We start from the raw sequence: 12,856 nt of genomic DNA, 5'->3' as shown, positions 1-12,856 counted from the left end.
CGCCGTCGCCGCGTCCGCGGTGGGGATACGAAGGGTTTCCTGCTTTTCGAATTTTACGTTTCAGTGTCACCTGGCCACCGCACCGGCACCGGCACCCGACGACTACGACGACGACGACTATTACACTGTACGCGGTACGACATACACGCGCCGCGAAATTAATAATAATAATAATAATAAAAAATAATAAAAAGGAGGAAAAAAATTACACCGCAGCAGCACGCACGCGGGATAATATACATTCGTCGCTCCGCCGCCGCCGCCGCTGCCACCGCCGCCGTCGCAGTCGCAATCGCCGTCACCGTGGTTGTCCGCTGTCGTCCGTCGTCCGTACAGCACTGCACGCGCGCGCGCCCGGCAAGCACACGCGGTCCGACCGACCCCTCTGCCCACCGCGGGACCGACTACGCATATCACGCGGGGGAGAGAAAATTTTTCATTATTTTCTCGCCGGAGCAGAGAGATTTTCCTCGGATTTGTTCTGCACGTCGCTCCGCAACGATTAATGCGATTTTTGTTTGTTTGATTTTTTTTTTTTTTTTGTTTTTTATCGTGTCATTTGCTCAAGTATAATATAGCATAATATAGAATATATATATATATATATTACAGTGTTTTTATCCGCACCGCCGAACACGCGCCCGCGACATGCCAACACCGCGTATCGTGAGTGCCGCCGTTCGCCCCTCGTCGACTGTTTCGCGATTTTTGTGGATTTTCGCCGATTCTTAGTTTTGTATACTTGTAAAAATTTTTTTTTTCCGTGTTTTCCGAGTGAGTGAGTAAGTGACGCGCTCGTTAAAACACCGATATATACGCACCTGTATATATTAATTTTGACATTTACGAACAGTTTTTTTTTTTTTAGTAATATTTATTTGTTGTTATTTATTTTAATTTTTCCGTTGTTTTTTGCGGTAAAACCGTACAAAAATTTCATTGTTAAAATTCTCACTGTTTGTGCAAGTGTCGTGGACGCAGGACGTGTGCGTGATTGTACATCACGATCGGCTGTTACTGTAAGTAAATCATCATCGTCATAGTATTATTTTTTACATATTAACGTTAACTTAATTTTTTCACTCAAAAAACGTTGACGATTCAATTTTTTTTCTTTGCTATTGCTGCAAGCGTATACATTTTTTCTGCCCGATAATGACACCATAAAAGGTTAAAAATGTTTTTTTTCGTCGTCCTAGTCGATATCTGTATGAAAAATTTAAATTATTATCTCACGCGACAGTTAACGATTATTTGTAGTTATTATTGGTTATTCATAAATATTTTTATAATTTCCAGATTTTATTTTCCCATCACATTTACCATTTACGCTACAGTCCGATTTTTACCTATAGTAAATTATAGTATAATAAATAGAATAAAAACAGTTTGCGTTTACAAAATTCGTAATCGGAAATATTTCACAATTTTGTATTAATTCCCACTAATTACCGTATACAATACACAGTAAAATACACAATCGCGCTCAGAAACTCGTTTACTAGCTATAATTAATTAATTAAACGATACTATGCTTAATTTCACTTAAAAATTTATTCAATTTCCTAATACTCGGGTATAAAATATTAAACTATGTGAATTCATTTACATTAGTCTTCATTGTATGGCTTAGAATGTTAGAAACCAAAAAATAAATACTTTATTGATAAAAATAATAGATAGAAATTATTGATGCAATTATTTTGGCAATCGCAGTATTCTAGGAATTGAAGACAATTATTATTATTTGCCATCTGAACATAATTATTGTTAAGCGCCACCTATAATTATTTGCTCAACAAGAAAATTCATTCAATTTCGTGAAATTCAGTCTTATCTGGACTTGAAGTGGCATCCATAAAAAATTTATGATAAATTCACGTAAGCCTGCAAAAAAACGATGAAAAAAATAAGACTATTTGACCTAAACTAATTAATACGCCTTGTTATCTAATAATTTTTTTATTCTAATTTGTTAATTCTTTCCCCTTCTCTCCCTCTTTTATACGATTTTTCATGTAACTAAGTAAAAAGCTTACCTATAACGATTAAAACGTCCAATATTATGTATTACTATTTTTTTTTTTTATCAATTAGGTGTTTTTTTTTTATAGTCTTTAATACACATATTATGCCTACAACACTAAATAATATACTTGTATTTTCAATAAATTTTCTTACTATATTCTGCTATCACTTATCACCCTTGCAATTTCATATTTATATCATAGACCAATTAAAATTATAAGATTTCATCGCATTTTCCGAAATATTATTCAGTTATCTTACTATAGGTTCGTTTATATTGTCCATATAAACAAGTTCAAGTTCAGTGCACTACAAATGAGAAGATACTTATCAACTATTTTATGTTCATTTAAATTTAAACCAATCTGCCATACACTAAATATTTGTTTATTTTTTTTTACATAATTAAATTTCTTATAAATACATTTTCTATGATAAAACATATTGTTTAACATTCTGATCGATTTGTGTTAGTGCATTACTAATATATAATATATGTTTTATGCAATAATTAATTTATCATATTTGTGCGACATCTAAAATAGAACACGGCACCTCGGAAATGTTAGCCGACAATGTTTTTTCTTTCGATTTCGTAATAGTGCTTACAAATGCATTTAATTCGTGTAGAATTTCATCATTTTTTTTTTTTTTTGGTTTCCGGAAAGAAGTCCGTCTCACCTGTACACAGGAAGCCATTTAAAGTAAACATTCGTGCTACCTGTGCTAAATGTGTAATTTTTTGTAGCGAATACGCAGAGACATACATGCACCTACAAATTATTGTAAAAACTTGATATATAATAAATATATTATTATTACAAAATTCCATTCATTTTATATTAAATACGTTTTACTGTCTTAGAATTTTTATATTAAATAACATTCACAGAACGTTATTATTTCAAATAAAACTCATTTCAATCTTTATTATTCAAATATTTATAATGATAAAAAAAACATAATATAATATATTATGTACCTACAGGGTGACTTTTTTAACGAAAACTTATTATTTTAAAATCTATTAGTATCTTAAAAAAATTTTTTTCACACAATTTTAGGTCAAATTATGCATAATTTAAAAAATATATTATATATTTTAAATAATTTTTTGTCGTTAATTTTTTTTTACTTTTTTACTTTTTTAAACGACAACTTACATATTTTATTTCATATTCTGAGATATAATATTTTTTAAGTATTTCGATACATTAAAGTCGAAATTCGAGCAAGTATTTATCGAATTATAAGTATTTAAAGTTTAGATAAGTGGAATTAGTAGACTAATATTTTTTGGAGTATCTCTGTACCTTTCCACTCCGCTCACCGTTACTTTAAATACTTATAACTCATAAACTACTCATCCGATTTCATTTTTTATCCATAAAAATACTTCTAAAAATATACTGCTGTATAATATGATATAAAAAATGTATATTGTTATCCAAAAAAATAAAAATCTAAAAACTTATAGAGATAAGAAACATTAAAAAATATATATTTAAAAAAAATATTTTGAAAACATTAATAGATTTTAAAATAATGAGTGTTGTCCGATAAATGAATCACCCAGTATAGTTGATTTACACGTGGTCATTAAAAATGACAAATTTTATACTCTCGTTTTTGAGCTGAGCATTATCGCCGAGATCCGTCTAATAAAAGTTTTACAGCCTTCACGCATTTCTTTTATATCTCACGTATTCGTATTATTATATATTGTATTATATGTGTTTGACTTGCCGTCCAAAATATACTCGCGAAGCAGACACCCGTTTATACGTGTAATATAATATAATATATACCCATTACCCAACTGCCGGCTGATAAGTTTTTCGAATAACAGAAGAAACCCTTCGGACATATTATATCTCATAATAATTTAAAATATAAAATAAATACATACATAAACCTACATATATTATATATAATCGTTTACCCTACAATGATATTTTCACCGGGAGGCGAACCCAAAACGTGAAATAAAAAAAAATCGTCAAATAATACCGAACATAAATAATTATTATACGGCCAAATGTTTGATGTCTTTTCGCCGGAGGTCGCGGTCATATGTTTTTATTTTATTTTATTTATCTCTATCTGTAAAATAATAATAATACTTATAGTTGTCGAGAAAAAGGTGCAGCTCAGTGTGTAAAAAAAAAAGTGGAGCGTCGTGTTCCAGTGTTCATCGTGTACACATTATTTTTACCATACTCAAAAATAAAATCGAAAACGTTTGTCCTCACGTATATTTTTTCATTCTTTCTTTTTTCTTATTTACCAATATTTTCGTCTACATACACGAGCGAACACGTGAAAGGGTATCCGCATACACGCGTATACGTATAATGTGTAAAGGATACACTACGCCGGATATAGGAGTGTCCGCTACTGTTTGTTTACTCTGAGTTGCGTGTAGTGTGTACCTATACTCGACGCTCTGTCAAGGTTTCTTAAACATTAAAGGCGCGAACCGTGCTCACTTCTTATTTTAAACTAATTACTTATGTTTTTCATCGCGTAAACGTCGCGTACCTAAATTATAAGGATATAAGTTACAATTACACGTTTTATAATGTGTACACATTAATAGGTACTTACACTTCACAGACACTCTGTATTATATTTTTTAAATTATTATTATTGTTATAAATAAATTACGTCTTGACTTTCGATAAACTTATTTCATGCTATAATATTATTTTTTTAGTGATATTCTTATCATATATACATATATATAATTGTTAGAAATGCAAAAATTTAACGATGTTTGTTTATTTTTTCATCCATGTATAATATTAAGTAAAAATAAATTTCATCATCATAAATTTAAAAAACCTAGTATTCGTATCACATAATATTATATGTAGATATATAGGAGACCGCGACCAGATAATACATTACGCATACCATATTATTTGTATTTCAGTATTATTTGTCACCCAATCTATTAATTGCCCAATAAACGCGTGCACCGCACAACCCGCCGTCGCCTCTGTTGCACTCATCACGATAATATAATATAATGGGCCTTATTACTTTTTGACCAAGTAATTAACCGCACATTATAATTTATAGTAATAGTATATTATTCAAAAACTATAAAATTCTCGTACATTTTTACTACCCAGAATCAATTTTATCGAGTTCTATAATACGTGCTCGAAACATTATAATATAATAGATTTTTTATTCCCCGGGAACCGATAAAAAAAACATGTATATAAGGAAAAAACATTTTAGAATTCAATTAAAACAACAAAATCGCCATGAGTCGTAAACCGTCAGATATTATACGCAGCACCACGCGTCATTAAAATAATTCATAACAATATATTACTTATATTATTATTATCATCATCGATCATCTTGTATCTAAGCACAACTCGTGGAATCGATTGAGCGATTATTGAGAATTCAATCATTTTGACTGACGCCAAGTCAGAGAATTTGGCAATTTTATGATTCTCTGACTATATTAATATATACGTATACAGTAGCGGTGTTAAAATATGTTCCGATCATTGGCATTTTAACAAATATGTTTTAGTTTTTTTTTTTTAAATTTTTGTAATTAATCTTGTATAAAGTAACTTTCTAAAATTCTATTAAGTTTGATCGATTTATTTATCGTTATATGCATTAGTATAAATTATATAGCATACGTTTCTTGTGTGTGTCCTTTACTATTGCTAACGAATCACGAGAAAAACGACAAATTGCATTAATGTTCTTTCAATTATGTAATAGCAATATTTTTTCCACCAAATTTTCACCATACATAATAACAATAACACACTTTTGCCAGCATTAAATTAAAACATAATAAAATATAATACATAATCAGAAGTATCAAACGAATATAGTTTATTATATTACATATTATATAAATTATTAACACCAGGCATATAAAATAATTCACTGGTATAACCTGTATACAATATACAAATATACAATAAGTATATTAAATCGTAAATTTATTTATGTGGAATCAATAATATACCGGATAATAAATAAAATAAGAAAAAACAAATATACAATACGCCTACGATAAATATTATAACCGAGTATTAGGTGGATAGTGGATACCGGATCCCCCTATACTTATATATATAGGTAGGTTACGAACGCGCATTCAAAAGTTCGTCATGATATTATACATCTATAAATTATTATGTTATTACGCCGTGTACGCTGTGGTTTATAGAGGGATTATTAAATAATATGCATGATAATATATCTTTCCGCGACTACTCGTCCTTGGTTTTCTCGGGTGGAATTCGCAATTTTTATCATTCTTATATATTATATATTATTATTATTATTCTCTATAACCCACGCGTGTGTGCACGTGGAATTTATATTATTGCAATAGTCCATTTATATTAAAATCAAAATATATATAATAGTTATAAAAAAAAAAAAAAATGAACAATAAAAATGTGCGGAAAAACAATTTTTCCTGGAATCAAAAGTCCACGGCTCATGTACGCGCATTTCTCTCGGTATGGAAAAACACGTATGGGCACTGCAGTAACGCGGAATCCAGCGGTACAGATGCAACTACGCGCGCATGCAATAAAAATATTAACAAAAAATGTACAACTACCAACTATTAAAATATATATAAACATAACGTTATTATTTTTTTATAATATATATAGTAGGTATTATTGGTTATTTTAATATGCTAAAACGAATGGAAAACGAACGAGTACTACATAGCGCCCGGATTTATTTCGAAATTCACTGCTAGCCAATTTCGCATGCATTTTTATCGACGTTGCAGTTTAATATAAAATAAATACAATATGAATGATACATATATCATACACACAAATGAGAAGAATCGGTTTTTTATAGTATTAGGTATTTTGTTTTTTTTGTTTTACTGTTGACCGGCACGCAATCATCCGTCTGAATTGGCCGAATAAATAATTATAAAAATATGTATAAAAAAAAAAAAGGCACTAATATACGAAACGTCGAAAAAAGCGGCTAAGAACAAACAAAGACATAATTCACAAGCACACACATACGCTTGCTCGCATATATATATATACACTATATACGCGCGCATGGAAACCATAAACCTTTCTTTTGGCTGAAAAATCTCGCGTGTGCTAGTGTCTTTATCCTGTTACACGAATATTTTTTACTCAGAGCGAGCCGTGGGGGAATTATTATTATTAAATTTTATATTTTTTTTTAATTAATATTTCCTCTCCCCCCCTCATCACTACTACCATCGTCTTGTACGCGCATTTCTGCCGACGCGTTATTATTATACATACAGACATCACAAACACACACACACACATGTACACATGTATGTTGTATAGACAACGCCGCGGCCATATGGCTCCTCACTCGCGTATTATTATTATACAGAGGCGACCATTTCCCTTCTACCCGTCCGCCGCGTACATACAATGGATATTATCTGTTCTCCGAGTCCGTTTCGTGTACGCCGGACGCTGTGATACATATAATGAAATAATATTATGATTCCGATCACCGCGCGCGATTTCGTAGTTATTCGCGATGTCCACTGAAATCTTAAAATGTGTAGGTATAGCTGGTATAAACACTATAGAAACTATTAGTACCATATAATATTATTATAATCAACGCCCAGCGGTGGTATTATTTATATAAAATATTATAATGTTATTTCGTAGTACATATAGATAAGTACATGAAGTTACTATACATCTTTTAGATATTTTTCATTCGCGCACTACATACGTACGTATGATATGCCGAAATCTTGGCAAGGACCCATCATATGCCAACAGTCAACACCGAAACTCTGCAGTATCGGGTATATTTTTCATCGAAGAGAATGATAACTTAACGTTAATTTATGATAAATATTTTTAAATCGAATAAACAACGAAAATAATCTTTCGAGCCCCGACCACATCTGCATTATGTGGGCGGAGACTGTTATTCGGACGTGACAAAATACATAAAGATATATTATACTAACAGAACTAATCTATTATCCATACAAATAATGTAAATAGGTATCTATAACGTTAAATATAGAACAAAATAATGTCTAAAACTGTGTATGCTACAATAAAACAATGTTTAAAAAGTTGTTATCGTTTAAGTAATTTTCGTCTCGCTATGGGTACGAGTTTTCTTAAACGATAATTAATGGGTACATTTTTTGAGTAGTATTGCACAATAACAGATCGAGTAAGCGAGGACTGAGGAAAGATGTTCGTTGAGATCAACCAATATACGCGTTGCACATAAAAATAATATCTAGTTTCACTTATCGTACACGGACCACATAACCATTATAACTGTGGTGATAAAATCCCGAGAAGAATAAAAACTCCGCACCGAATGAAACGACGGAAACGAAAAATGACGTTTATATACCTAATGTTATAAAGTAACGACCGTGTTGTATTATAACGAACGTCTGTACATAATCGGAATTAAATTAGGTAAATGTTGATGCAAATGACGTGAAAATGTACTGCGACAAGACCTATCCATTGTGCAGTGCTACCTAAGCATAGTGTTTAAGAAAACTCGGAAGAGATAAACTCCGAAATAGTTTTGGAAAAAAAGAGTTCAATCACTGCAGTTTATAATATATGCCTTTATGTATGAATATTTGTATTTTTTACAACTGGTCCAGATGTGGTTTTTTAAAGTATTTTTCGCAGTGTATATACATTTAAATACGTGCACGTCTACTGAGTCGGGTATTTTTTTAAATACATCTTTAACAGTTTTGCAAACGCATTAGTATATCGGTTTTTTTTTTTTGCAAACCATTATTTTCCACGAACTCGTCACACCGTGAATCTCTTCGTCCGTCACCGCCACCACTCATAACAAAACGAACGTTACGACTTACGACTTTACGATCTCGACGGGTGGCAACGGGACGTGCTGCAATATTTATTGTTAATGTTATTATTATTATTATTATGTTCGTTCGCAAAGGAATCGGACGAGAATTCCACAGATATCGAGTGCAACGTATTTTATACTCGTATAGTTATATAATTGTTCTTTGAAGTTAGGGTTGCCATTTATTTAAAATTATAAGTCCGTGACATGAAATATTTAGTAATATTAATATTCCTTTATATATTATAACATATTTATTAATTAAAAGATAATAAACATACATAATATTATTATTAATATATAATGTTCTAAAAAACATAAGTAATATATTATGCAATTCAATTAAAATAAAATTAATGAAAATCATAATTTTGTATTTGAAATATTAAAAATTACTAAATCAATTTGGATAAGATAGGTTATTTCAATATGTTACCTCAATACAATATTCATTGTTTTTACTCGTAAAATATGATAAATAATAAAATAATTGACCAGTCATTTTATCGGGTAATCATACCGTATCATTTTCTTTTAATATCCAATTATTAATATCATCATCGTCTCATAACACGAGCGACGAAAATATCATTTGAAAAATATTATTTTGATGTTTACCGTTTTTTGATCTCGTCGATCGTAACAGTTCTCGTCGAAAAGTCGTCGTCGTCGTCGGTAGCGAAATTAATTTTTTTTAATCGTCTCTCTATCGCGGGCTCCTTTGGCGACAGTATCTGAGAGAGGAGTGTGTTGAGAGCGGGTGACAGTGCTGGCCGGAACGCGCATAATGTGCGTTTAAGGAGAGAACACGCATAATGTCCGTTGAACTCGAACAAACGTAATGGAATATTGCCGGTTCCGTCTGTCGGCGGTGGCGGTGGCGATAGATATAGATGCAGATTGTGCGAGGCTGCGAAAACCGGTACGGTGTACGACGATCGGCGGCGGCGGGTACGCGCCTGGAATGGGAGCAGTTAGGATTAGCATATGATACACTTATATATGAGTGCGCGCATACACACACACACACACGTCACACGTACTCGGAGATACATGTATACATATGAATTAATACTGTTTTATTATGCGCTTTTAAAACCGGGTTTTATGTATATATAAACCAATATCGCGACGAGATTATACTATTATTTCGTATTTTTTTTTTTTTGTTCTCATAGCTAACTGCGCGATATAGAAATAAATAAATAAATAAATAGTATTTATATAATAATAATATGGTAGCGGAGAGCCAACGAAACGGGAGCTGCAGGGTAGGGATGGAACGAGAGAAAAAAAAACGGGAAAAATTGTAATAATCGTTCGCGTACATAATGTACGATCATTTATATATAATATATATATATATATATATACAGTATATATAATGCCGGTCGTACATCAATTATTATATTACATACAACCATTGTTGTATGCGCTTTTTATTGCAACTGTAGTACGTTTTGTCCGATTATAGACATAAATGTGTGTGCGTGGGTGCGTGTGTGTATCATAGGCCGATCCGCCGATCTATACAAATAAAACCGACCACCCCCGAATCGATTTTTTTAAAAAAAATTAATTTCCGTTTAGATTAAAAATTTTTCCAGACATATAAACAAATTATACATAAATATATACACACAAACACACACACACACAAACACAAAACACGCTGCGAGTCCCTGTCCTTCGTTCCTGACTTTTTCCTAGTACTCGACCGCTATAAAAAAATAAATAAATAAAACTGAGGAAAAACTTTTTCGGATCAATACTGAAAAGCAGTTTAAACACACAACAAAGACTGCAACATTTCTTTTTTTTCTTTTTTCATTTCTTTTTCCCAGCAGACGAATACATTACCGTCTGCAAAAAAAACCGATAACGTCGAGACTTTTACGACATTTTCCCGTGTAAAAGTACATTTTTATCGTCAAAACTTATGGAAACCCGAAAATGATTGCGTTGCAATCATATGTATTATATACATATATATATATATATGTGTGTGTGTGTGTATATATAATATATAGTCATACCTACCAGTGGTGGCATAGACAGAAGGTTTTGAAGGGGTTTGAAGAAAGAGAATCAAGAAGTAGTAGAAACCGATATTATCCGACGATGAATGCGGTGGCGTAGTGACGGTGATATGTCGATATATGTTACAGTGAATTGATTTCAATGCAGTTTTCGCATAACACGGTTCACCCCGAAAGCGAGGACTACTGACCTACATATTAAATATCATATAAAATATACATGTTTCGAGTGGTTTTATTATTTTTCATTTTGAAAACCAGTTCAATCTCGTCAAAACGATTATTTTATCAAAAAACTCCGCGCCATCCGCTTGCCGGTTATACTAGACCAGTTTTCATATAATCATGATAGATTGACGTATGTTTTCCGTTTTAATATTATTATTATTTTTTTCTTAAAGAAAAAACCGTAAAACGCCCGGAGGTTGAATTCAAATCGGATACACTGTAATTTCGCCAATTTTTTCCTTCTTCTTAATCGTGCTAATATTATACCTGCCTGCCAACACATATATATATATATAGATATACTATGTACAGCACGTCCTTATTTTATGCAAACGTTGTGGTCACCCGTTTCGCGGTGATGTTTAAACCGCTCATCAGTATAGCGTGCTCCGGTTGTCAGAAGCGTTCTGACCGCAAACTAAAATACCAACAGAAATCGCGCGGTCTACAAATAATATACATACCTATACAGTACATTACAACCAATAAAGGATATGTCGGTAATTTTTTATTATCGCTCGTTTTCTCTTCTTTTTTCCTTCGATTCTGTCCACGTTTTTCCATTTTCCAATTAAAACATTATGTTGTTTATGCGCCCATTTCGGGACTATACACCAACAAAGGTGTAGTGTACATTTAAAAAAAAAATTTGAACGTGATTTTCACCTTTTGTCACACTACTATAAAGCTTCAGCGGCATAGACCGAAAACGGCGTGCCGGCCGGCCGCACACAAAAGGAGCAATTAACGTATAATTAATATTGTTTCACGCTGAGAACCACTTGATCGACGCGCGCGCATACCATAATAATAATATTATACATAGATATCCTCGCCTTTATATAACACATATATATATATATATATATATATGTTTATGTATACGATCTCGAGAACAAAAAGATTGTACGGTTTTGTGTGATGTGATTATTATCTCTTTGGAGCTATTGTAAAAGCGCCAAGAATACTGATCGTTTCATATATATATATACCCACAATAAATATTATATGGTAAAAGAAAGAAAAAAATAATACTCGCGTTCGTTTTATATACTTATGTATACACCGTACATGGGTACGCAGCCGCGCCTATAAAACGTGTTAATGGATGTATAATATTATTTCATCCACCTCCACCCCACAACCTACAATACACAGACACTGCCGCCGTCGTCATAATCCCAAAAGGTTAAAAACGCAATGACGGCTGTTTTCGTTATAACGCACAATGATTATGTTATATTTCTAATATTTTTTTTTATCAATAATATAACTATTCGAGCTGACGTATAGGCATACGACTACAGATGGATTGAGAGATGGTCAAAGAAAGAGAGAAAATTACATTAAATACACATTACACTTTAAATACCTATATTAATATAATAATATGTAAATTATTATTCGTCATTAAAGCGTAGTACGATGATTTAGGGAACCTTGCGCGTTGTCTTCAACGATGAATGTCCATAAGACCATTTATGTAAAAAAAACAAAAAATAAAAATAAAAATACGTAATAATAAAAATACCAAAAGAAATAACCGCGATGCCGTCTCTGGCACTTTACATTTTCCTTTTTGTAGTTTTTTTGTACCGCTTGACAAAAGCGTATTGTGGGACTTCAGTAACATATAGTACTGTAGTGCATGCATAAATGAGTGCTATAATATTCAT

At 31.9% G+C, this 12,856-nt stretch overlaps 1 protein-coding gene across 1 annotated transcript in view; it reads left to right on the top strand.

Moving 5' to 3' along the window:
• Positions 1-84: 84 nt before the first annotated feature.
• The window catches only part of LOC112593085 (zinc finger protein castor homolog 1), an 85,046-nt gene continuing 72,274 nt past the window's right edge, over positions 85-12,856 (top strand). The window contains 1 exon segment of the mRNA XM_025337344.1: positions 85-1,019. The gene's annotated coding sequence lies outside the window, so the exon portion shown is untranslated.

Source organism: Melanaphis sacchari, unplaced genomic scaffold, assembly GCF_002803265.2.
Source record: "Melanaphis sacchari strain LSU unplaced genomic scaffold, SCAv2.0 Contig1_pilon_pilon, whole genome shotgun sequence".
NCBI classification, from domain to species: domain Eukaryota; kingdom Metazoa; phylum Arthropoda; class Insecta; order Hemiptera; family Aphididae; genus Melanaphis; species Melanaphis sacchari.
The sequence above is the reverse complement of the archived record's forward strand: the minus strand, read 5'-3'. Positions and strand labels throughout refer to the sequence as shown.